Source organism: Podarcis gaigeae (assembly GCF_964106915.1).
Source record: "Podarcis gaigeae genome assembly, chromosome: 12".
Lineage (NCBI taxonomy): Eukaryota > Metazoa > Chordata > Lepidosauria > Squamata > Lacertidae > Podarcis > Podarcis gaigeae.
The window spans coordinates 758,410-785,218 of NC_139688.1; the positions used below are offsets into that span (position 1 = coordinate 758,410).

The 26,809-nt window shown below is 51.9% G+C and overlaps 2 protein-coding genes across 3 annotated transcripts in view; both read left to right on the top strand.

Annotated features, from left to right (window-relative positions):
• Window positions 1-26,809, top strand: part of LOC310827696 (uncharacterized protein) — a 751,453-nt gene that overhangs the window by 137,342 nt on the left and 587,302 nt on the right. The gene's annotated exons all lie outside the window — the stretch shown is intronic.
• The window catches only part of SLC4A2 (solute carrier family 4 member 2), a 64,341-nt gene continuing 59,453 nt past the window's right edge, over window positions 21,922-26,809 (top strand). The window contains exon 1 of the mRNA XM_083703952.1: window positions 21,922-22,054. The gene's annotated coding sequence lies outside the window, so the exon portion shown is untranslated. The remainder of the gene's footprint in view (window positions 22,055-26,809) is intronic.

Genomic DNA, 26,809 nt, shown 5'->3' on the forward strand with positions numbered 1-26,809 from the left:
GTTTATATTTTGCTCAGCTCTCTGGATAAAAGTTATGACAATTTGTATCTATCTTTGGAATCGATGGATCCACAAATGCTGACGCTTGCTTACGTCACAGGACGTCTAGAGGACGAGGAGGAATGCCGGATCAGAGAGGGCAGGGCTGGCACGGGGAGCTCTTCCAGTTGCAGGGGGGCCAGGCCAGCAGAATGCACGGTTCAGGCTTTTTCCACAGCTTCTCGTCGTTGTTTTGTTTGCAATTCTCCTGACCATCTGCGTCGCTCCTGCTCCCAGAGAGCCAGAGAGGCTGCGCAGGATGTTCCCAAGGCCGTTTCTCATGGGAACCAGCCGGGTTTCCATGGCAGCCAGTCCAGGAGAGCAGGCAGACGTGGGAAATCGCAAGGAGGACGTGACTCAGGAAGCAAAGACAGTTCTTATCATTTAACAGCTTCGATGGCACTTTTGCAGGACAGATCCAAGGAGGAGAGAGTGCTACGCTTTATAATTGACTCTGGAGCTAGCAGGCATCTGGTAACAGAGACACCTACTGTCGAGATGTGGAACTGCAGATCTATTTCAGATGGGAAAAATATTGTGTTAGCTGATGGGAGACAAATGCCGGTTTCTAACATAGCAAATGTTTATGTTTCTGTTTTACAGGCGCAGCTGGAAGTTTACGTGGTGCCTGGGATGAAACACTGTCTTTTATCTGTTCCTTGTCTGTTACAGGAAGGGTATAAGGTGTGCTTTGAAAACAATGTTTGCACAATTTCCAGGGGAGAAAAGCAACTGGTCAGTGTTGCAAAGGGGCAGAATTATCTCTTTGTTCTGGAAATGCCTCTGAAGGGTGAGGGGAATGCTGAGAGGGCTCAAGCTATGCGTGCTACAGTTCCCACTCATGTTTCATGTGCCTGTGCTTGGCACAAAAAGATGGTACATGGTACCCTAGAAGATATCCAAATGTTGCAGGAGTGTACTAAGGGTTGCAAAATACGGGAGTGTGGCAGATCCCTAAATTGTAGGGCATGCAAAAGGGCAAAGGTAAAAGGGTGCAGTTATCCCAGGGTGGAGAGGGTAACCACAAAACCTTTTGAGCTCGTGCACACAGACCTTTTTGGGCCCATGCCAAAGAGTCTGGGAGGGGCCAGGTTTCTGCTAACGATGCAGGACGATTTTAGCCAGGTTTTGTGGTGTTTTGCTCTCAAATCGAAAGAAGATGCACCACAACTGATCAAAGATTGGGTTGCAGAGGTGGAACTAAGGTTCTCCACCAAGGTGCAGGGGTTCAAGAGTGACCGATGTGCAGAGTTTACTGGGTCTGCTCTGCAGGGGTTCTTTCGCCAGAAAGGGATACGTCATAAGGTGACAGCTCCTCAGGAGAGGGGCGTTGCAGAGCTCAGATGTGAAGCTCTGGTCCGAGCAACAGAGGTTTTGCTGTGTGACTCTGGTTTGCCTCAGAGCTTTTGGGGGGAGGCGACGAGAACACTGACATTCACGATGAATAGGTCCTACAACTCAGTGGTAGGTGAAACCCCCACATTTCGTGCTCTACGGACAGAAGCCGCAGGTACATTTCTTCCATGCGTTTGGGTCACCGGCTTTGGGGCCGGTGCCAAAGGCGCAACAAAAGCAGGGTGGTCCTAAGTTCCAGAAGATGATCTTCTGCGGATATGAACCTACAACAAAGGGATGGAGGTTTGCATATCCAGAAGGTGACCAGACCAAGCTTCTGGTCAGCAGACGTGCTGAGTTCTATGAACAAGATGGTATGTCAAAGCGCAATGCTAGTCCTGATGTTCTCTCAGAATGTCTGTCGGATTCTGAGGATGAGGGAGAGCCAGGGGCTGAACCTGTTGATGAAGACCAGGTCGATGACCAGGGTCAAGAACAGGGTGGGGCATCTCCACAGGTTGCTAAAAGAGAGCCCAAGAGTGAGCCTGCGTCTCCTGTTAGCATAATGCAGAGAATTCGAAGACGCTTTAAGTCAGAGGGGGAATCCCGTGATGCAGAGGACACAACTGCTGACCACAGTGAGTCAGAGGAAGTACCTGAGTTTGTACCTAGGCGGTCCTCTCGAGCCATGAAGGGCATTCCACCTGAGAGGTATCAGGCCACAGGTGTGTGGGTTGGTTTCGCACAGTGTGAACCTGGGAGTTGTGAGGAGGTTCCACAGTTGCCTTACAAGGACGCCAGGAAAGTGCGCAAGGCATTGGAAAAGGGACTGATCTCACAGAGGTCTGTAAAAGTAAACACCCAAGTCACCTCAGGACTGGATAGAAGAGGGGGTGTGGCTAGTTTCAGAACTCACAGGGTTAAGGAGTTCTGAGTGACGTCTCTCCATTCCTGAGGCGTGACTAGAAGGAAGGAGTGGCTTTTCTCACTGCCTGCTTTGTCTCTGCTTCCGAAAGAGACAGAAGCAAAATGTGCGCTCTGAGCCCAGGAAAGCTCTGTAATGGTTTAACTGCTTGAATAAAGACTGAGTTATAAACACACTGACGCCTAAGTGTGTTTGATCTGCTTAACACCAGGGAGCAACAGCACGCTGCGGGTAAACTCTGAAACTGTGGCTGACGGAGGTCGGAGGACCGGGAGCAGAAGCGCCAGACGGAAGTGTGCCGGGCTTCCATTCAAGCAGCTGCGCCTAATTGGGGTCCAATCCAATTAGCTACGCCACATTTTTCCACACTGCAGAGGCGCTTGAAGCCTTTGAATCTATCAAATGAGAGTTGAGATCTTCACCCGCCCTCAGACTCCCTGACTATAGGCTACCTTTCTCCTTATTCTTCCATGAAAATAAGGGAGTAGCCGCTGGCGTCCTTATGCAGCCTTTTCAGGGAAGGAACAGACCTGTCGCTTACTACAGCCTTCAGCTGGACACCACTGTAATGGGGAATGTGGGGTGCCTTAGAGTGGTGGCGGCTGCAGCGCTGCTCCTAGAAAAAGCGCAAGAGACTGTTTTGGGACACGAACTAACTGTAAATGTCCCCCATGCCGTGGCCACCCTCCTCAGCTTACAAGGGTGCCAACGCTTCACAATACAAAGGCTGAACAGATACGAAGCCATCCTCCTCAGTCCGTCCAATGTCACCATAAAAAGAGTAAACTCCCTCAATCCGGCAACTCTCTTACCCCTCCCTGACAATGGCACTCCACATCACGACTGTTCCCAAGTGGTTCGCCACGCCGAAAAACCATGGGAGGACCTTGACTATCTCCCCTTAACCAACCCCGACCTCATCTTGTACACTGACGGGAGCTCAAAGATTGTGGGAGGGGAACGGAAAAGTGGATATGCAGTTGTTAGTGACACCGACGTCCTAGAAGCACGCCCTGTCCATGCTAAGTACAGCGCACAGGCTGCCGAACTTATTGCCCTGATCCGAGCCTGTGAATTAGGAGCGGGACAAAGAATCACCATTTACATGGATTCAAAATATTGCTTTGGGTTGATTCATGCCACCGGACAGATCTGGCTGCAGAGGGGTTTTCTGACCGCTGCAGGCACTCAAATAGCCCACGCACCCCTAGTACAACGTCTTATGGATTCCATCCATCTTCCCAAGGCCATAGCAGTAGTCCATTGTAAAGCCCATACCAAGGGAAAAGACCCAGTTTCAATAGGGAACCGCTGTGCTGATCGCGTAGCACAAGAAGCAGCCCGCCAACCGCTATCTGCAGACAGTGAATTCCAGGGACCTCAGGTTCCCTCGGATGTGGACTTTGAACTAATGTACAAAACCGCAACCCCAGAAGAGATAAAGGGATAGGAGGAACAAGGAGCTCTCTTTAAAAATGGCATTTGGTACCTTCTGATAAGAGACTCTTAATGCCCAGACTCTGGGTACCCAAACACATAAGGATCTTACATCAGTGTACCCACTGGGGAAGGGACAAGCTCATAGACTCAGTGCAACGCTGCTAGTATGCCCCAGGACTGGCTCTTGCCACAAAAGCGGCAGTAAAGAATTGTCACACCTGTCAAACCTTTAATCCAAAGCATACCACCAGATGCCCACCAGGAGCCAGACCATGGGCTTTCGTCCCATTTGAGAGTCTCCAAGTCGATTTTATAGACCTGCCCCCTTGTCAAGGCTACAAGCATGCCCTTGTCATTATTGATCAATTGACCGGATGGGTAGAATGCCTCCTGACTTGCCGAACTACTGCCCAAATAGTTGCAAAAATTCTACTACATGAAATTATACCACGTTTTGGGGTTCCGAGACACATAGACAGCGACAGGGGCTCACACTTCACCTCCGACGTAGTCCAACAAGTAGCTAAAGCTCTAGGGGTCAAATGGAAATTACACACCCCATATCACCCCCCTTCCTCAGGACAGGTTGAGAGAATGAACCAGCAGCTGAAGTCTCAGCTAGGAAAACTGCAGAGACTCTGGAATCAAGTGGGTCAATGCCCTCCCCTTGGTCTTACAATGCCCTCAGATCATGCCCCCGCGTGGGAACCTGAACTTATCTCCTTATGAACTACTTTTTGGGAGACCCTACCCCGTGTACAACACGCAATTTCCCCCATCAGAACTAGAAGTAGGTGAGTCTGAATTGACCAAATATATAATACAGCTCCAGAAGCAACTGATTGTTCTCCACAGATATGCAGCCGCGAGTCAAAACATACCTCTAGACGAGAACATCCATCCGTTCCAACCAGGAAACTGGGTACTGGCAAAGACTTACCAGAAAGTACCCCTACAGCCCACCTGGGGGATTTTGACCTCTGCGTACCGGAGACCCGGGCCCAAAAAATGGTTCCTATACACTATTCTCCGACGGTGTGCCCCAACAATCACTGAACTGGACAATTTTAGACAATGGCGGTGGGGAATCAGTTTACACTGACCGAAATCACCCGACCGAACGTCTGATCCACGGATTTTACTGCCAGAGAGTGGACTCCATACCTCGCTCCACCACCCTCCAAGGAGTTTGCCAACGAAGGTACTGCTGTGTCTGGGACATCGGCCTTGCCTCCGCCTGGGATGGCAGAGCGTACCTTGAGGGCTGGTATCACTCCAACACCCCACCCGCGGAGTGGGATACCTCAGGGCCTCAAAGATGTGGAGGTGTAGCTACAAACCTCACCTACCTACATCGACAAGACCCCCTCCACCCCGCGGGCACGGCACCTCGACAAAGGGGGGAACTGTCAATATCTCAACCCCCTACCAATGACGACCTGTTATCCACCTGGCATTCCAACACCTACGTGAAGCTGGTCTACGAAATCGCAAAACAAACTACCACCGACGACTGTTGGATCTGTGCCAACACCCCGGCTCACCTCCACAGCAGCATTCCTTTTCTTGGAGTACCCCTCACCTTACAACAACACCTCTCTGCTGACGGCTGTAAACTTAACTCACCAGTACATTTACCTAACCGGACCTACAAAAAGTGACCTCTGTCAGAAGTTCAGCGGCAATGACAGGATGATTGGAGAAAGTACCTGTAAGTACATCATTGACATCACCCTGACCGGTAGAATCACCGTGTGGCGACAGGGCACCCTCTCTACCCATTCAGATCTGTTGTCTGCCTGGAAACAAGTAATGAGCTTGCCTGATTCTTGGGACCCCTCCCCCGTTTCCCAGTGCTTTTTCCATACCTTTCTCACCGGCCGCATAGACTCCTGCCTACAGGGATTGTTCTGGGTATGCGACCATCATGGCTATGTATGGGCCAGCCCCCACTCCTGAGGCACCTGCTACCTTGGACTTATCCTGCCTGGGATCAGGGTCACCCCAGACCTTCCCCCTGGAAGGAGGCGCAACAAGAGGGCAAAGGACTTATCAGAACTTTCCGATGTGTTAGCCAATGGGGAAACCTATGGACGAGCCCTCTTCCCCGCCTACGGAGCAGGTTCCAACCATGTTGACATCCTTAAACTGACGGACATTCTATTAACCTTTATGGAGGAATCTAACGTGGCAACCCAGTCCATCCTAACAGAGTTGACGGAGGTCAGACAGACGGCGATTCAGAATCGCCTTGCTTTAGACTATATTCTGGCTTCGACCGGAGGCGTAAGTGCCCTCGTAGGAACCGAGGGCTGTACGTACGTCTCTGATCAGACCTTGAACATTACGGGACATCTCAACAATATCCACAAACTGACAGACGAGCTTAGAGATATTCAACATGAAGGCCTATCCGATGCTCAATTTTGGAGCTGGCTACCAGGATCCACATGGATAAAACAGCTCTTGGGAAACGGGCTCCTGATTCTGATTACCGTTGCTATTTGCATCGCTTTCTTCTGCTGTGCTATCCATTGCTTCCCGTTTTGCTGTCACACGTGCAACTCCTGCATTTTGTTTCTCCGCTCCTGCACCTCTGCCTCTCACAGGGTGATCCCACCGGGAACTCCTTCAACTTTCACCGAGATGGGACCCCTAGAAGCCCCACACAATCCGGATTCTAGGTACGGCATGTCAGACTTTTACTAGCTTGTGCGGAGAAAAGGATTGCGCGGTGTCCACTTTCACAATCTTATCTCCAAAGGGGGGAACTGTAGCAGGAGACCCCCCCTTCATTACAACATAATGCACAAGCACCACACGCACACCTCCCACCTCCCCGAGCCTGGAGATGTCCCTTCTAGAGGGGCATCGCTTAAAAGCCTTCCATAAATAAGGAAGCGCTAGCTTGACAGCTCCGCACGGAACCCCTTTATTTTCATGTATTTTCCCGTAACACTCCACCTCGCCCAATCCTTATTATGGGTAGACCAACTGCCTGAACTCAGGGTCAATCGGCTGCCGTTTCAGCCAATCAGCGTTACCAAACAGCGCTCCTTGTGGCGGCCACGCAGGTACTGCAGGCAGCAGGCGCTTGCTTCTCTGTCTTTGACAGTCCTCAAATACAAAGTTTCCGAGTCCAATTAACCGTGACTGATTTAATCAAAATGTTGCAAACCGCTTCCGGGAAGGCGAAAGTGCTTTGAACTTCAAGGACAGTATTCTTCATAAATTCACCATAAATCAGCCGTATATCGGATCTTCACCGGACCACTTTTATTTTGCTTCGTATTACAAGGACTATCAAAGGGGAGTGGCCTGATACCAGTCAGCCATAATCCCTTGACCGAGCAGTCACGTACTCTGCGGCCCTTCCCAGTTGACGTGGCAACCTTGATAGTCATCTTGATGGGCTCAGACAGAAGGCTATCAAGGACACAACGAACTGCATACATTAGTGTATTCAACACAGACTCTAACAAAGGGACCCTGACCGGATTCCCCTCAGGGGGCAGGAAACTGCACCTTTCCCTTTGTTTCCTGAAAATGACTCATGTGGAGGAAGAGAAGGGGCTCCGGCCAGGTGTCAGGATACTCAGATTACCTGTGCAGCCCCTCCTCGACTCCTCCTATAGTCATGATGTAAATATGATGTATTTCTAGGGGTGTAACTTAGGGGATTAGGAGCTAATAAAAGTTGGGGTCTTCTTTTGTTCGGGGCTTCCATCTTGCTTCACCTTGTGGGCGGTGGGAGTCCTGTCGCGACAGTCTTTCTTCAATAAAGACCAAGCCTACAGGCTGCTGATTTGCTTCAAATTGCTCTGGTTGGTGTCTTGATTTTGCCCAAGGGAGCCTTCGGATTTTCCGGTAACACCATCTTTTCCGGGCTTAGGACCAGGATCCTTTCTTTCTTTCTACTGGGGGCTTGGAGTTCCCGCGGGTTCCCGTCTATATTGGAGATCCCCGACTTACTTCTGTTTGCAGTTGCTACAGGGGTCCTAGGTGGGTTCAAGACAGGAGCATCCAGCTGTAATTTGGTTGCTCTTGTCAGGCGGGGAGAACATAGGGGGAGAACAGCTGTGGGAGGGCTTATTTCTTTGAATGTACTTGGGGAATTATTTTCACATATGGGGAGGGGTTTGGTTTTTGGCGAGTCTCCCTTGTCAATCTCTTTGGTGCATTGAGCTTTGATTTTTTTTTTTGTAGATATAGGAGGTGATGATAATAAGTTGAAGAGTATCTGCCACTGTTTTTTGCTGATGTGTTGGGTTTTTCTAGACGGCTTAAAATTTTTGATTTTTTTAGTTTTCTTCGTCTTGGGTTCCGGTTTTCTTTTGCGTGAGTTCTTTTTGAGTGGTATGTGGATTCTAGCATCTGAGTCCAGGGTCTGATCTGTGGCTCTTTTTGCTTGTTTGAAATTCTCCACAAGCGTCAGGAGTAGGCCATTTGTTACTGCTAGGAAGTTTTTTATATTGTAGAGGTCTGTGCGTATCTGATCTATTTGATCATGTAACTGGTCACCCCTCTCTTCTATACTGTTGGCATTCGCTGTGGGCTGAGGGTCTTGCTGGTTTTCCCTGTTTCGTAGGATACATCATCCCCGGAATTAGGGTAGTCCCACATCTACCCCCCGGGAGACAGAGGAATAAAAGAGAGCAGAAGGAGCTGTCAGACCTCTCAGACCTTGCTGCAAATGGAGAAACTGTAGGCCGAGCCCTCTTCCCCGCCTATGGGGCAGGATCTAATCATGTAGACATTCTTCGACTTACTGACATCCTCCTCAAATTCATGTATGAAGCAACCCAGATTACAAACTCCCTGATGTCGGAACTGTCTGAGGTAAGACAGCTGAGTTTGCAGACCAGGATTGCGACGGACTTTTTGCTGTCCAGTCAGGGAGGGACATGCGCCTTAATAGGCACAGAGTGTTGTACATATGTGACCGATCAATCCTTAAATATCACTGGACATTTAAATAGCATCCATGAGTTAGCAGGGAGGCTAAATGAGATACAACATGAAGGGCTATCTGATGTGGACTTGTGGGGTTGGTTGCCCAAGCTGGGATGGCTCCGACAATTGCTCAAAGCTATATTCCTTACTGTCCTTGTCATTGTCCTTTGTATTTCTATCCTCTGTTGTGCTATACATTGCGTTACTCCTTGCTGCTCCCTCCTTCGCTGCCCTACCCAACCTGCCTCTTTTTCCCTCAGAGCCTATTCCCGCTCACAGGGCACCCCAACCTTCCCAGAGTACGTGCAGATGAGACACTTGGGGGAAGGAGAATATGAGATCACTGAAATATAGGGTGCGGAGAAAGGATTTGCAAGTTCTTACAGAACTTTAATGCAAATCTATCTCTGAATGGGGGACTCATACGGAAAGGGGGGGTGCCTTCCTTCACCCTTCCGCCGGTCATGCATTCGCCTTGCAGAGCTAGCTCAGCGAGCTCCTGCACGCCTCATTTAACCTCTTGACAAACTGCTGACGGCTCCCCGCTGGGAGAACAATGGAACCGAAACTCGCGAACTCATAAAAGTGTCAAATCTCGCAACAATGTATCTATTTTGTTTCCGACTTCAATTATCAATATAAGAATGGACTGAAACGGACTAAAAACATCTAAAATTCGTTTAAAATCAACCGCAGCTCCGATTCCCTTGGTTTTGGTGTCGATCGACTCAGTTTCTTCAGGACTCCATGACACCTCCTCTGCCTCCATAATCCCTTGAGCGAGGAGTCACGTACTCAGGAAGACCCTAATACGGTTCAATCACTCTGCCCAACCTTTCCTCCGGGCAGTGCCAGGTGGCAGACTTTACATACTTGGACTATTGTCTTCTCATCACCGGTACTCAGGAAGCGCTTATCCACGCATATTTCCAGCTCTGCATATTCCCCCTCCCTCCTCCATATCTTAATCTGTGTAACCCAACCTCTCTTTAAAATATTCACGATGTAATCTGTGTAACCCAACCTCTCTTTAATGTATTCATGATGTAACTATGATGTATTTTGCACTGTATTCTGGGACATGGAGGGAAGTTTCAAAAACTCATGTCACCCCTTTCTCGGGGTTCAATCTCACCTTGAACCTGTTGCGCAATAAACTTGGATCTTCTGCAGCTTGCTCCTATCTCCGGCTGAGCTCATTTTCCTCCGCAGGGACCCGCGGACTTAGTCCGACGAGCTGGGTGGCAGAGCAGCCTCGTACCCAGATTTTACCGTAACAGTTGGCGCCCAACATGGGGCGGGCAGTTCTCCTGTGTTGCTGACCAGGGGCCCCGAAATCTTCAGCCAGCTCCGGGCCATCTTGCCAGGGAAGATCCTTTTGGACCTCCGTCCATCTTCCGGGCAGTAATCAAACGCTCCAAGGGTTCAGCCGGGGAGCAAAGAAGGATCCAGCCGGCGTATTCATCGATCCCAGGATCATCGTAGAAGACGCATGAGTATAGGCAAAGAAAATCCAGTGCACTGGTGGGAAAGGGGTGGAAGTCTCCTGGCAACTGAATTCTCTGCCCTCCTCTCTATCGCTCCTTCTTACCTTTCTCTTGGTCCGGTTAGTGAGAGAGACCGTGGACTGCTGCTCGACCCGAAAGGGGGGTTCTGAGCTCTATCTCTTTCTCTTAAAAACCCTCCAGCCAGCCGCACCAATTGGGAGTCCGAAAGTAAGACGGAGAGAGCTGACTTGAAAGACAGCCGACTCTCCGCAACGGGCATCTCAGTTGAAAGCAAGGGGTTGGAGTTCTCTTTCCGAACTTCCCTAGTGCCCGGCAAGGGGGCAGGAAGGGGTCTGGCTTTCTATCATCAATCCCAGCCGCACCGGTCGGTGCCACGTAACACGTGTATCGTGCGTGAGCCCGCTTCCGAAAGCAAGGGGGATTTTCGATTCAAACTCTATCCAGGGATCACCCGATCTGGCACTGCACAGCGCAGGCATTCAGTAGGGCCCCTTTTCCTGAGATCATGACGATAGGTAGGAGGTTGCCAGGAGGGATAGCCCATGAGGAATTGGGCGGGATCGGCAGAGTGGAAAGGAACCCCAGGTTATTGAATAGGAAATAAGGAAAGGAATAGAAAAGGAAAACGGATAGTTGGAGCTCGCTAAACCGCTAGGAAGTTGCCAAGCAACAAGAGACCCCCCCCTTAAAATAAACCCCTGTATGAGTTACATAAATCCTTACCAACCCCTCTCTTTTCCCTTCTCTCTATCCAGACACGCGTGAATCATAAAATGGGTACCCAGGCTTCCAAGCACGAGCGGGCTCACTCTGGGAGGAAGGCTTCTAGAAAGCCATCCCAGTCCCAGAGGGACCCTGACTCCCCTCTTGAATTTGTTATCACCTACTGGAAGTCAATTCCTGGCCATAAATTGTTGTCAAAACAAAAACTAGAGGACCCCTGCACAGAGACCTGGCCCGCCAGTACCGCCTCCGCCAAGCCAGAGCTACGTTGGCCAAGAGGAGGCTCGTTTAGTGAAGATCGTCTGAAACACCTAAGAAAATATCTGATGGAAGAAAAACCCCGTCAGTTAGAGTATTTGGCCACCTTTGAGACGGTCAAAGGACTACTCCAAGCCTCGAAGGGAGCACTATCTTATCAGCTGCCCATATTAAATCCCGGAAGGCAGTGCTGTACGGCAAATTCACGCGGGTACCAATGCATGCGCGTCTCTGCCCCTGTATGTCTAATGAGGTAGAATCTGTCACACACATCCTTCTATTTTGCGAATTTTATAGTGAAGAACGAGTTCAACTTATTTTGCCGCTTTTATCAAAATTTATACCCCTACAACATTATTTGGAATCCTCCCCCGAAATTCTACGAAAATACCTTCTGGAAGACTCCTCAAGCTCAATATCATATGAGGTGGCCAAATTTTGCACTTTAGTAATCAGGAAGCGTAAATCTCTTCTGTTGAATGGCACACTGCGAAGTTCCCTTGTGTAATCTTTTTCTTCTTCTGATGTTGTTGTTGATTTCTTTTTGTTTGATCTTGTGGTGTTTAATGTCACTGGCTTTTGCCACAATAAAACTTGATTGATTGATTGACTCCAAGCCTCGAAGGGAGCACCATCTTATCAGCTGCCCATATTAAATCCTGGAAGGCAGCCTCTGCCCCCCCCCCCTTACGAGGGACACCTCGCGGATGATTCTATGGAATAAGCCCTGATCCCCTTTCACTATAGAGAACCAACACCACCCGCCCCTAGTGACAACTCAGATAGCGACGAAGAAACAGGGGAGGAAGGGGCACGGGGGGGCAAGAATCAGAGACTTACACGATTACAAGCCAGAAGAAAGAAAAACCACATCCCAGAACATCGTAGTCCTGCAGAAAACCCTATACAAAAACCTGAAGAAACCCCGGGGACTTCTAGTCAAGCGAGTCCTACTGCGGTCCAGATGCCCCTAAGGGCTTTGCCAATTCCGCCTCTCCAACCTAATGGACACCCCCCCCCCCCGGATGGTTTATACGCACAAACCCTTCTATACGGCTGACCTAGTAACCTGGTCAAATCAAATGAGGGACAATCCAGATAAATGCCACCACCAAGTCAGCGCTATCTTTTCCACCCACAAGCCCACCTGGCCAGATGTCCACGTCCTTTTGAATGCCCTCTTTAATGAAGCCGAAAAGGCGGACATTCTAGCCAAGGCTGGGGAGGCCATAGAACTCCCGGACTCTCAGAGAGGACGCCCCGAAGGATTAGAGGCTCTCTCAGCTCAATGCTTACGTATAGAACCAACCTGGGACTACAACACCACCAACGGGATCTGGTGCTTAAATTTATTTAAGAAAGCAATTTTAGACGGCATAAAAGCTGCTGGACAGCGTACCGTCAATTGGACGAAGGTCCAAACAGTACTGCAAGGACCAAACGAGCACCCATCAGATTATTATACCAGGCTGGTATCAGCTATCAAAGCATGGGGAGGGATAGACCCGGAGAACCCCCAGCATGAAGTAATCATCAAAGGCTTTTTTAAAGACCAAGCCAGCCCAGATATCAGAAAAGCCCTAAATCTCCAAATAGGATATGACGGGGAAAATATTAGTGAAATCTTATCTATAGCCAAATCAGTTTACAATTCCCGGGATGAGAGGAAGCGAAAGGAGACCAAGCCTGAAATCGAACAGATCTTAACGCTAAGCATGGAACCTAGCCCCAGCCGGGGCAGAGGCTTCGGCTGAGGAAGAGGGGTCCGGGGAGGAGGACCCCCCAATCCCTATAGGCAGTGGGGACCCACCACCGGAGGATGTTACCACTGTCAGGAAGAGGGACACATAAAAAGGTTTTGTCCCTACCTTAGTACAACAACCTATGGGGGACAAGACTTTAAACCTTTTCCTGATAGAACCAGCTATCCTCCTTTCCCAGCACATCCCAATATAACCCAGGGATATGGGAACCAACAACCTACAGCCTATACTCCGCAAGTACCCCCGAATTCACTACCCCAAAGCCAACGACCCCAACCAGGTCCACGGACTCAAATGCCCACCATAAATTCACCTACTCATCCTTGGACTAACGCTACCGCTCCTCCCTACATATTGACAACTAAAAGGGGATCCCAATCCAACCCAAGCCATTTGTCCCGTCCTAACATTATCACCAGAAGACCCTGTTTGTACTAGCGAGATCGACGGCCACCCCTATCAATGTTTATTAGACACAGGAGCCACATACTCTACCGTAACCGACAGTCACCTGGAACCAGGGTCGGAGACCAGGAAGGTCATGGGACTGGATGGGATACCCCGCACTTGCCCACTCTCACAACCGGCTAAAATCACTCTCGGACCCCTACTGGCGGAGCATACTTTCCTCCTAACTGGCAGTCCTGTAAACCTCCTTGGCAGAGATCTGCTCTGTAAACTCAACGCCACAATAAAATGTTCCGAGGATGGCATCTACTTGTATATGCCTGAAGACTCTGTCCCCGCGTTCCAGGACATGATACAAGAAGCGAAATCAGACCGCCAATTTCCCAAACTCCCTCCAGAACTAGAGAATGAACTACCCCCTTCATTATGGGGCACAGAATCAACCTCCGTAGGACTCTTAATATCAGCCACTCCAATAAAGATCACTTATAGAACTGACCTGCCCTTCCCTTGCACCAAGCAGTACCCTCTACCCAAGGAAGCCATTGAAGGATTAACGCCTATGATAGAAGACTTCCTAGAAAAGGGGATCCTGGTCCCCTGTGCGTCACCTTGTAACACCCCAGTGCTCCCCGTAAAAAAACCTTCAGCAGAAGGAGCCCCAGTCCGGTATCGCTTTGTCCAAGACCTGAGACTGGTGAACCAATTCGTAATACCCCGCCACCCAGTGGTGGGCAACCCAAACTCTCTTCTAAACACCATCCTGGCGGGAACAACGTGGTACACCGCTGCGGACCTATGCTCCGCCTTCTTTAGTATACCCTTAGACCCCGCCAGCCAGTTCCTTTTTGTGTTCACCTGGGGACCTAGCCAATTAACCTGGACCAGGCTGCCCCAGGGTTATGTGGAATCACCCGCAATCTTTTCTGCGATATTACATCAAGATTTACAAGACATACACCTACCTGCTGGCTCCGCCCTCCTTCTCTATGTAGATGACCTGCTTTTATGCTCTACTAGTGAAGAGGCATGCAAATTGGACACCAAACACCTCCTTTCAGAGCTAGCACGAAAGGGACATAAGGTGTCCCCAAAAAAGTTGCAATACTGTAAACAAGAAGTAAAGTACCTTGGGCACATCCTAGGAGTGGGTACCCGAAGCCTTGCAACTGATAGAATTGAAGCTGTCACCAAAATTCCCCTCCCCAAGACAAAGCGGCAACTATGCGGCTTCCTCGGAATGGCCGGGTTCTGCCGGGCTTGGATTGCGGGTTATAGTGAAATCACGAAACCCCTATCCGCTATGACTCGCCAAGACCACCCAGATACATTGGTTTGGGAGGAATCATAGAATCATAGAGTTGGAAGAGGCCACAAGGGCCATCGAGTCCAACCCCCTGCCAAGCAGGAAGCCTATAAATCTTTTGAACGCCTAAAACGAGAATTGAGATCTGCCCCCGCCTTAGGCCTGCCAGACTACCGGATTCCCTTTAACTTGTTCATCCATGAGCAAATGGGGGTAGCCTCAGGCGTTTTAACTCAACCCTTCCGAGATCAAGAAAGGCCAGTAGCCTATTACAGCTTGCAGCTAGACAATACCGCAAAGGGAGCAGTAAGTTGCCTCAGGGCTATTGCCGCCGCTGCGATCCTCCTCGAAAAAGCCCAAGAAACAGTATTGGGACATGAAATTACCATTCATGTTCCCCACTCTGTCTCCACCCTCCTAACCCTGAGAGGCTGTCACCACTTTTCAAACTCCCGCCTAAACCACTACGAAGCCCTTCTACTAACTCCATCTAACGTCACCATCAAGCGGGTCAATTCCCTCAACCCAGCCACTTTGCTACCCCTTCCTGATGATGGCACTCCACACCATGACTGCGCCACAATAGTCCCCCGAGAGGATTTAGATCACCTCCCCTTAGAAAACCCGGACTTAATACTTTACACTGACGGCAACTCAAAGGTCATCGATGGGGAAATAAAGACCAGATATGCCGTTGTCTCTGACTTTGAGGTCTTAGAATCCAACCCAATTAACCCACAGTATAGCGCCCAAGCCGCGGAATTAATTGCACTCATACGCGCTTGTGAAATTAGCGAAGGAAAAAGAACCACCATTTGTACAGACAGCAAATACTGCTTCGGGCTAGTGCACACGACCGGCCAAATATGGCTCCAAAGAGGCTTCTTGACTGCCGCCGGCTCCCAAATCTCACATGCCGCCCTGGTGGAGAGACTGCTAACAGCCATCCATTTGACCACCGCAATAGCCATCATCCATTGTAAGGCGCACACCAAAGGAAGGGACCCAGTCTCAAGGGGTAACAGATGAGCTGATAAAGCAGCCCAGATGGCTGCGCTTCGCCCCCCAAACAATGAATCTGAATTCCAAGCCTTACAGTTTCCTGCCGACATAGACCCTACACAAATATACAAATCGGCCTTAGAGGAGGAGAAAGCCATGTGGGAATCTATAGGCGCTACCGAGCAAAATGGTATGTGGATCCTCCCTGATGGCAGAATCGTCCTTCCAAAAGCCTGGACTCCAAAACTGGTGAGGATCCTTCACCAATAAACACACTGGGGAAAGGAGAGGTTAATAGAGCATGTTAAGAGGTCTTGGTACGCTCCGGGGATAGCAGCCGCGGAGACAGCAGCCTCGAAGAACTGCATCACCTGTAATAACTTCAACCCCAAGCGTGAGCCCAGAAACCACCAGGGGCTAGACCATGGGCCTTTGTCCCCTTTGAAAGTTTACAATTGGACTTCATTGATTTGCCCCAATGTCAGGGCTTCACGCATGCTCTAATCATAGTAGACCAATTCTCTTCCTGGGTGGAAGGATTTCCCTGTCGAAAAGCCACTGCCACAGTAGTTGCTAGGGCCCTCCTACAGGACATTATTCCCCGATTTGGGGTGCCCCGCTGCTTGGACAGCGACAGGGGAACTCACTTCACCGCCGACGTAGTGCAAATCGTGGCCAAGGCTCTCCAAATAAAGTGGGATCTACATACTCCATACCATCCACAATCTTCCGGCCAAGTAGAACGTATGAACCAGGAGATAAAAATACAACTAGGAAAGCTTTGCAGGCTCACAGGGCTGAAATGGGTAAATGCGCTCCCATTGGTCCTCCATAACATATGCAGTGCCCCAACTGGACCTTTGAAGCTTTCCCCATTTGAACTCCTATTCGGGAGACCCCCTCCCGTTTACAACACCTTGTTTCCCCTCTCAGAACTTGAGGTGGGGGAAGCAGAACTCACTAACTATATTATTCAGCTCCAGACACAGCTCCAGCGCCTCCACCAATACGCAGCCATCAAAGGACAGAACCTGCCCATCGACGTCCAAGCCCACTCCTTCCATCCAGGTGACTGGATCCTGGTTAAGGTTTATCAGAAACTACCCCTCCAACCTGCTTGGGAAGGCCCCTACCAAGTGCTTCTGACCTCACCAACCGCTGTGAAAGTAGGAGAGAAGAACACGTGGCTACACCACACGAGGTGCAAGACGTCGCCACCACCCCAGGAGACGCTGGAAAGCCTCAGAGAGGATTACACCTTTGAAACCCCACCTCCCTCGCCGGCCACCTACATCGACGATGACGAGGAACAGACCGGACCAGATCGGGGCCAAAGTCGGGCTCAACAGACCGGACCAGATCGGGGCCAAAGTCGGGCTCAACAGACCGGACCAGATCGGGGCCAAAGTCGGGCTCAACAGACAGGACCAGACGCCACAACGCCCAACTGGACTTTCGAGATCATCCCAGACACCATCGCCATCAAATTACACTTTAAACGAGTTTGACAGCTCATTTTGACAGCTCCATTGACTGCCGTTTGTTTGACAGTTCGTTTGACAGCTCGTTTTGACAGCTCCATAGACTGCCGTTTGTTTAACAGTTTGTTTGACAGCTCGTTTTGACAGCTCCACAGACTACCGCTTGCTTCACAGTTCACTTGACAGCTCGTTTGACAGCTCGCTTTGACAGCTGGCCTTGACAGCTCTATAGACTACCTCCTTCCCTTTCCAGTCTCTCGCAACTGTGGACTGTGAACTAACCAATCATGAACTTGATCCTCACCTTCCTTATCCTCATCGCCCTGACTGGGATCTCGACTTTCTCGTCGGACCATTGTGCAGGACTACAAACGGACTATCATTTCCTGGATTACCACAAGGTTGAGACCGGGAGAAAGTCCAACCCCAACCGAATGGGGGGTTTTGATTTCTGCCTTCCAGAATCCTGGACCCTACTGCGCCATTCGCTTGTTCCCCGACTCACTGATAACGAATACTGGGAACTTTTCATCCGAGATAAAGACCTACACCACATTGTTATAATGGGACCTACCTTCTCTACAGCAACGGGGAAGTCTCACGGAGCCCAAATTGGACCGAGATCAAGGTAGGAGGGGCCTCGCATGTGTACACGGACTCGAACCACCCCTCTGAGAACTTGATCTTCGGGTTCCAGTGCCTCCTTATGACCCCGGAACCCTCAACTCCAGGGACTCTGTCTGAGGCAGTTTTGCTGCCTGTGGAGCCTTGGGGTCACTCATGAGTGGAAGGGGGCCGAGTACCTAGAAGGTTGGCACCACGCCGTGCACCCCTCATGCTCCCCCTCATGGGACAATGTCGGGCCTCTGAGGTGCGGAGGCATTGCCAAGGATCGGCGGCTCCTCAACACCACCGACCCACTCCACCCATTCGGTACTGCACCCCAACAACTTGGCACCGACCCCGCCCTCCCAGGAGAAGATCTTCTTTCCTCCTGGGAACAAAACTCCTACATCAAACTCCTCAGCCAGGTGGCAAAGGAAGCAACCTACCCAGATTGTTGGATCTGCGCCCACACACCCAGCCACCTTCAACAGAGCCTTCCCCTTGTCCCAGTGCCAGTGACTTTGGAGCAATTTCGTTCCGGCGATGTTACCTCCTGGAACCTAACCGCGTTAAACCTGACACACCAGTATCTGTACCTCACCGGCCCCACGAAAGGACCCCTCTGCCGCAGCTTCACCGGAGAAGGGACCTTCATCAGATCCAGCACATGTAGTTCTGACTTGAAGATCCTAGCCACCGGCCAAGTCACCGTCACCGACATAGGGGGTTCCCAGACTTTCCCAAACCTCACTATTGCCTGGGCCACTGTTGTCGGCCACCCCCCAACTGGAAGCCTCAGCCCACGGACTCTATGCTACTGCAGGCTTTTGCTTCGGGCAGGATGGAATCCTACCTCAGCGGCTTATTCTGGGTGTGTGGACACCGCACGTACACCTGGGTAAGTCCACACATGTCTGGATCCTGTTTCGTAGGATACATCGTCCCTGGAATCAGGGTAGTCCCACATCTACCCCCCGGGAGACAGAGGAATAAAAGAGAGCAGAAGGAGCTGTCAGACCTCTCAGACTTTGCTGCAAATGGAGAAACTGTAGGCCGAGCCCTCTTCCCCGCCTATGGGGCAGGATCTAATCATGTAGACATTCTTCGACTTACTGACATCCTCCTCAAATTCATGCAGGAAGCAACCCAGATTACGGACTCCCTGATGTCGGAACTGTCTGAGGTAAGACAGCTGAGTTTGCAGACCAGGATTGCGACGGACTTTTTGCTGTCCAGTCAGGGAGGGACATGCACCCCAACCTTCCCAGAGTATGTGCAGATGAGACACTTGGGGGAAGGAGAATATGAGATCACTGAAATATAGGGTGCGGAGAAAGGATTTGCAAGTTCTTACAGAACTTTAATGCAAATCTATCTCCGAATAGGGGACTGTTGCGGAAAGGGGGGGTGCCTTCCTTCACCCTTCCGCCGGTCACCAGAGGGTCCGAGGCAATGACCTCGAGGGCACCCAGCCCTGCATTGACTCCACCGTTGCACAAGCACCACACCCTACCCCAAGCCCCAAAATTAAAGTGCCTTTCCGTTTTCCACAATTATGTTAATCCATAACAGTATAAATACTGAGCTCAACGGACCAGTGGTGGGACTTGCTATAAGGCATGTTCTTACTGGAATCAGCTCTTTGTTCAGAGTTCTCCTTCCTTGGAGGTTTTTAGGCAGAGGTTGGAGGGCCACCTGTCATGGATGCTTGAGCTGAGATGCCTGCCTTGCAGGGGGTTGGCCTAGATGACCTTTGGGGGTCCCTTCCAACTCTATGATTCTGTGACTCTTGGATGGAGTTTCCTGCTTTGCAGAGCTTTCTCCCTGCAAGCTGCTGCTCCTGTTTCTGGCCAAGGGAGGGAACACAATGCCACCAGCCAGGAACACACACACACACCCCACACACACAAAAAATAAAGCCTCTCTGGGTTGCTGGGCAGGAGGGAGCCTGGTGTGCTCAGCTTATCAGGATTGCAATCTTCCTGGCTCCCTGTACCTCATTTGCTGGTGCTTTCTAAAGACTGTTCCCTATTAGGAAAAAGGTTTCCAGACCATAAACCAGATGATGAAATCCCCAGTCCAATCAGATCCCAAAATAGCATGATTACCTTATTTTTCTTTAGAAGCCCAAGGAATGCCTAATGAAGATCTTATTACCCATTTGTTAAAAGCCGCCGGATTAATAAATGTCAGGCGCAGGAAGACTCTTAATGTAAATCTCTTTGAGGCTCGGCTGTCGCAAATGTAGGACTCTAGGCTTATGTGCTAGCTAAGAGCCTGGCACTGAGAGCCCCCTGCTGGAAAGGGAAGCACAAACTTTTAGGGAGCCATATTCCTTTTGTGGAATATGCACAGTCTCTTGAGCATGGCTTCCGTCCACATGGCAATATTGTGGAACGGTCTCCCTTGGGAGGTTGTGCACTCTCCGTCCCTGGAGGTTTATAAATGAAGGTCAGGCAGCCCCAGTCAGAGTACCTGGAGCTATGATTCCTGCATCCCAGGGGGTTGGACTAGATGACCCTTGGGTCCCTTAAAGCTCTGCAATTCTAGGATTCTACGATAAGGTTACCAGATTTTTTTTCTTTCCACCCCCCCAATGAATTTTTATTGTTTTCTTTACATATTCTTTCTTACAATACTTTAATCAACACAAAACCATTTTAGCTCAGCTGAGCTTGTGACTTCCCTCCCATATCACATCCATTTACATATTTTATCTTTTCACTTTTTTCATCTACATTGTAGGAGTTACTTCAGTCCTGCTAGTGTCCTTATATTTGTAAGGCTATCTTTTAAATATACAATAAATTTACTCCAATTTTCTGGGCATGTCTGATTGTCCTGATCCCAAATTCTTCCCGTCAGTTTGGCTAATTCCACATAGTCAATCACTTTCGTCTGGCATATTCTGCAATCGTAAGAACTTCCTTTAATTTCCAGTTTGGGGCCAACAAAGTCCTTGCAGCACCTGTGGCGTACATAAACAGTCTTTGATCTTTTGTCTTAATCTCCTTTCCCATCAAGCCGAGTAAAAAGTTACCAGATTTTTTTCAATGAATCCAGGGACACTTTTCAACTTCAATGGGTTTTGTATGGGGACTGATCTGTAAATCGTGGGACTGTCCCCGGGAAACAGGGATGTCTGGTAACCTTATTCTGCGAGTCTATGAATGATACTTTCATCTGGCTATTGTGCATTCAGTGAACCACAACTGGGGTTGCTTCTGTGATATTTTCCTCCTTGGAGAGACGGCTCTGTACCTGTTGTGATTGTTGATATTATTATTTTTTTCTCTCCTTCATATGTTATTCGTTTGTAACTGCTCTGCTTCAGGACAGAGGAAACCTTCCTTTTCCCTTTCCCTCTTTCTTTTTAGTGCCACACTCCCTTCTTCTCTCTTTCGGCTCCTTCTCTCGCTCCTTTCTTCGAGGTGCGCCTGTCCCGTGGGAGACTATGCCAACCTTTATTGCCATAAAGCTTTGGAGAATATGCCAACCTTTATTCCACTGGTGACTCAGCCTCTTGTGGGTTTAAGGTCAAGGGGAAACACATTTCACAACGAGGCACCTTACAAACTCTGGGTGCCGCGTCTGGGATCTTGCCGAGATCTCCCCCGCGGGTCAAGGGAAGGCGGTGAAAGCCTCGCCTGCTGCCTCTGAGCTGGGGCGGGAAGGACGTTGATATCCAGTTCCACCTGGCATGGAAGAAAGGGGAAAGAGGAGAGTTTTCCTCCCTTCCTCATCGCGCTGGACCTTGGAAGATGGAGGGCAGGTGAAAGGAAGTTCTTCTTCCCCTAGTTAGACTAGGGAGGCAGGATGGCCAAAGGCCTGGACGGCTTGAGCGGAGACTCCTGCATTGCGGGGGGCTGGACTAGATCCCTCCCAACTCTACAATTCTAGGATCCTGCGGAAAGAGGATTGCACAAATTCCGGGCGGAGGCGGAGGCTGTCTCTGGCTAGCAGCCAGGCTGCCTCCAGTCCCAGCGCCAGTCCCCCCTGGATCCGCGCGCTCTGGCGGTTCTTGCGCGCAAAGCAGGCATCCCCCTGCACGCCTTTTGCCTCCCTCCGACCCTGGGGGTCTCTGCCCGTCCCTCTGTCCGCCTCTTTCTCCGCCTGGGCGGGGCCCCCGCTTCTCCTCTCAGGGGGCGGGGGCTTTCCTGCCGTGCACGTGGCGGAGTCGGGAGCGCGCAGGGTCCAGCTGCGCATGCGCTCCCCCCTGCTTGGCGAGCCGAGGTTGCTTCCTCGGACCTGGAGGGGCCGGGCTGGCGGGTGCGCGCCTGAGGCTGCTGCTGGGGCTCTTGGAGCGGGTGAGTGACGGGCGCGCGCGCGAGGCGGCGGCGGCGCGGGAGGAGAAGAAGCGCGCGCGAGGCACCGGCGGGCCGGAGCTGGAGCCTCCCGGGGCCGGGAGACGAGCCGAGGGCGGACTGGGGTGGGGTGCCTGCGTCCCATCCTCTGGCCCAGGAGGAGGAGGAGGGGGCGGACGGGCCTCCCGGGGCCGCGCGCTGGGCTCCCTCCTGCTCCGAGGCAGGCGCGCTCTGCGTGTGCTCAGAGGCACGCGCTGGGCGGAGAAGCGAGGGAGCGCCCTCCCTGGGGAGAATCGGCTGAGGAGCCCCCCATCCAGGACTTGCGCTCCGCCAGGTGCCTTTGCCGGTGGGGCTGGGAGATTCCCCGCAGGCGGGACTCGAAACTCCCGAACATCCCCCTGGCCGCGCTCCCGCGGCGCCTGCAGCGCGCGGCCGGCCTGCGATTTTGGAGAGCGCCGGCTCCAGCTTCGCGCATTGCGCTCTGCCGTGGCAACCTGGGCGGGGGGGGATGTCTCCCTTTCTCTTGCTCAGCCCGCGATGCAGAGGTCTGCCCGGGGTCCACCCCAAAGGCCAGGCGAGCCACCCAGCGTGGGGCAGGATCTGAATCCAGGCCCCGGGGCCCCGCAGGCAGAGGGCATCTGGGGCAGGGGCAGGCGCTGCAGGGGCACCTGGAGGCCGGGTGCGCGCAGGGGGGATTTGCCAGGAGCCATTTCCATGAGCAGGAGGGATGCCGATGTTTCTGGATGGGATGGAGCCGCCAGGGACACACCTTGCTGTGGGCGCGGATGGTGCCAACACCTTCCCTCGCTTTCTGGGCAGGGCTGGGCGCCCGCTAGGAAGGTGCTGCTCCCGTTGCATAACCTTGGAGGTGGGGGGGCACTGCATTCCCAGGAAGGAAAGATCCAGCCTGCAGCCCGCCTCCTCTCACCAGGGAGGAATTCTCCGGGGGGGGGGGCTCATTCCTGGCACTCCCTCCCACCTCCCTGGAGGGCCGGCATTGCCTTGCAGGCCGTGCCAGCCTCTTCAGGCGGCACCCCTCTTGGGGGCGAGAGGGAGGAGTTCCTGGATCCCTGCCCTGGGTCCGTCTGGGCGCTGTGCAGCGCCAGAACCTCAGCTCACCTTTTGCTCCTAATAGTGGAAGGTTCGGGAAGGACGAAAGAAAGTCTGTCTTCACACAGCAGATAACTGGCCTGTGGAACTCCCTCCCACAGTGATGACCACCAGCTTGGATGGCTTTCAAAGAGGGTTAGGACAATTGACGGTGGGGGTGGCTGAGTGCCTCTGAATCCCAGTTGCGGGAGAGTTGCTCTGGCGCTCGGATCCTGCTCATGGTTTCTGAATAAGGGCATCTCATTGGCCCCTGTGAGAACAAGAGGCTGGACCAGGTAGGCGACTGGCCTGATCCAGCTGCTCTTGCATTTGAGGTGGCCGCCACATCCCATGACACCAGTCCGGAAGACCCAGCTGCTCTCTGCTTTTCCTTTCATTTCTGGACATGAAACCAGGAGCAAGGAAGGCGCTGGGCCTCTGGTCAGGCCAGACTCTGGGTTGGCAACCTGGCACTTTTGAGTGTTCCTGCCCTGCAGTTCTCATCATCATCATCCCTCCTAGCTTCCGCCTGCAGGCAGCCCCTTGGCCCTTCCTCTTCTGACCCAGAGCTCCTTCCATGGCTGCATCCTGGCTTGTGTGGACACCCCACCTCACCCTGCTGCTGCTGCCGCCGCCTTTGGGCCTGGCATTCTCTTCTCCTCACTCCACTGGGAACTGCATTGCAGGGGGTTGGACTAGATGGAGCCTGAGGGTCCCTTACAATTCTGTGATTCACAGGAGGTTTTGAGCAGAGTTTGGATGGGCGTCTGTTGCATAGCTGTCAACATTTCCCTTTTCTTGTGAGGAATCCTATTCAGAATGAGGGAATTTCCCTTTAAAAAAAAGGAAAACGTTGACAGCTCTGGTCTGTTGGGGATTCTTCAGCTGTGATTCCTGCGTTGCAGGTGGTTAGGCTACAGTTCTTCAGTTTTGTGGGTGCCTCTAAGCATGTGCAGAGTGCCGGCCTCTTGGCAGATGCCGTTGGCAGAGCCCCGTCCATTGTTTCAGAAACGAAGCTGCCCTTCCGTTTCCAGTCAATTCTGGCCTTTCCGGCAGCAGGCGAGGCGCCTTATTCACCTCCTGAGTTTATTACCTGCTTTTCCCACACTCAGAAGGGGCAGCAGCCAAAACCCCAGCCGAAGCCAAAAGAGAGAGAGAGAGGCGAGGAAGAGCAGAAAGGGCACCAAACCAGAACCAGACACAGGACAGAACCAAACAGAGGCTGGTTGGGAGATCAAGTTGGTGCCCAAGCCTTCTCCAAGCCCAGCAGCAAGGCAGATCTTTGCCCCTCCTCGGGTGGGAGAGCCTTGGAGTCTGCCACATCAGGCCGTCTGGTTTGCAGGCTCTGTTGTTTGTTTCTTGAGGAGGCAGCCCCTTCAGGCCTGTTTGTTTGCCTCCTGCATTTATGTCTCCCCCCTTTCTCCACGGAGCCCAAGGTGGCCTACGCGATTCTCCTCTCCCTCCTTGTTTAATTCCCACAACCACCTCGTGTTGGGCTGAGACTGGGTGACCGGCCCCCAAGGTCACCCTACCTTATACATCTGAGTTTCCCACACTGCTAGCAACCATCAACAGCCTTCTCCTCCTCTATCAACTTTCCCCCGTGTCCTCTTTTAACACCAAGGCACCTTCGTTCCTTTGCCTATTTGCTGTGTTTGGGCTCTTTGGCCAAAAAGGCCCCAGAGCGGTTGGCATCCTACCAGGAGAAAGAAGAGACAGATGCAGGCTGGCAGCATGAAGGACGTGGCACCCCAAAGAGGACTTTAGGGCCCCCAAATGGCAACCAGAACCAGACCTTCTGTTTTGGTGACTGCAACTTTGGTTTAAGGAGCCATTAGGTGCCTAGCTGATGTGTCTGGGTTTCTGTCCCTGCCTCCAGCAATCCTGTTCCTGCAGGGCCTCTGTGGGAAATCGGCAAGCAAGCACAAGAGCAACTCTCCCCCCTCCTGGGCAGCCCGTATTCAGGGGAAGAGTGGTACCTCGAGTTACAAACACTTCAGGTTACAAACTCTGCTAACCTGGAAGAGTTAACTCGAGTTGAGAACTTTGCCCCAGGATAAGAATGGAAATCGTGTGCCGGCGGCACAGCGGCAGCAAGAGGCCCCATTAGCAAAAGCACGCCTCTAATTGAGAACAGTTTCAGGTTAAGAACAGAATTAAGTTCGTAAGTAGAGGTACTGGTGTATTCATGGAGGCAGAGCAGAGCCGGGTGGCCAGCAGCCAGGAGGCCAGAGGGGCTTGTTCTGGCTGGAAGAGTCCCGGCTTGGCAGCTAGATTTCTCTCTGCGGTGAAACAGGCCGGCAGCTGCTGTCAGCAGAGTTCCTGAGGCTCATTGTGTCGGAGTAATTAGTGGGTTTTGTTCTCGGCTCCTTGCGCTCCCCGGGGTGGGGAGGGGGCCTGGGTGAACAGGTCCAGGGCTGCGTAATTGCAGGTGCTGCCCCACCCACCTGGGAAGCAGCCGAGGAGGTGTTTTTGGGGCTTCCTTCTCGAGATCCTCATCTCTGCTTTCTCACGCTCAGGGGGAAGGGCCTGCTGTGGGCCTGCCATCGCAGGAGGGGGCCGGGCGGCCGCTTATGGAACCGTCCCATTTGTAAGCGTTGGAGGGGACCCCCAAGGGCCATCTAGTTCAACCCCCTGCAATTCTGGAGACGCAGCCAAAGAATCCCTGCTTAAAAACCTCCAAGGAAGGAGAGAGAGTCCACTCCACAGCCTAATAATAATAATAAAACTTATTGTTTATACCCCGCCCATCTGACTGGGTTTTCCCAGCCACTCTGGGCGGCTTCCAACAGAATCTTAAAATACAGTGGTCTGTTAAACATTAAAAGCTTCCCTAAAGAGGGCTGCCTTCAGATGTCTTCTAAAAGTCAGATAGTTGTTCTTCTCTTTGGCATCTGGTGGGAGGCGTTCCACAGGGCGGGTGCCACCACCGAGAAGGCCGTCTGCCTGGTTCCCTGTAGCTTTGCTTCTCACAGTAAGGGAATCGCCAGAAGGCCCTTGGAGCTGGACCTCAGTGTCCGGGCAGAACGATGGGGGTGGAGCCGCTGTCCTGCACCTTGCCATGTGGAAGGGCCTCTTGGCGGGGGCAACAGGAGTCCATTTCCCCCATCCTTTATAACAGAGGAAATGGGGGTCTCTCAGTGGATGAAGCTGAAGGTTGGAAGATGAAGGAAAGTCCTTCTTCACGCAGTGCAGTGTTAAACTGTGGAACTCCCTCCCACAACAGGCAGCGATGGCTGCAAACCCAGAGAGCTTTAAAATAGGAATGGACCAAATGATGGAGGAGGCGAGGGCTGTGGGTGGCCCCCGTCCACGATGGCTCTGTTCTGTGTTTGCAGTTGGAGGCAGCCAGGCTATCTGGGAACCGCAGGAGGGGAGAGGGCTGTGTTCAAATCCTGCCTGCGGGCTTCCTTTTGGGCATCTGGTTGGCCACTGTGAGAAGAGGAGGCTGGGGGGGTGGGCCTGATCCTGCAGCCTCTCCTGGGCTGCTTCTCTTTCTTTGGTCATTGAAGCAGGGTAGAAATGGTTGCCCTGAAAATGCATAAAACCAGCAACAGCAGAACAGCGTTCTGGAGGAGAGAGATTGGGGTGGGGTCCTTGCAAGGGCTGCTCCTCTCTTCCACTGCCTTGGGGGGGCGGCTGCTGGGCAGAGCATCTTGACCAGGAGGT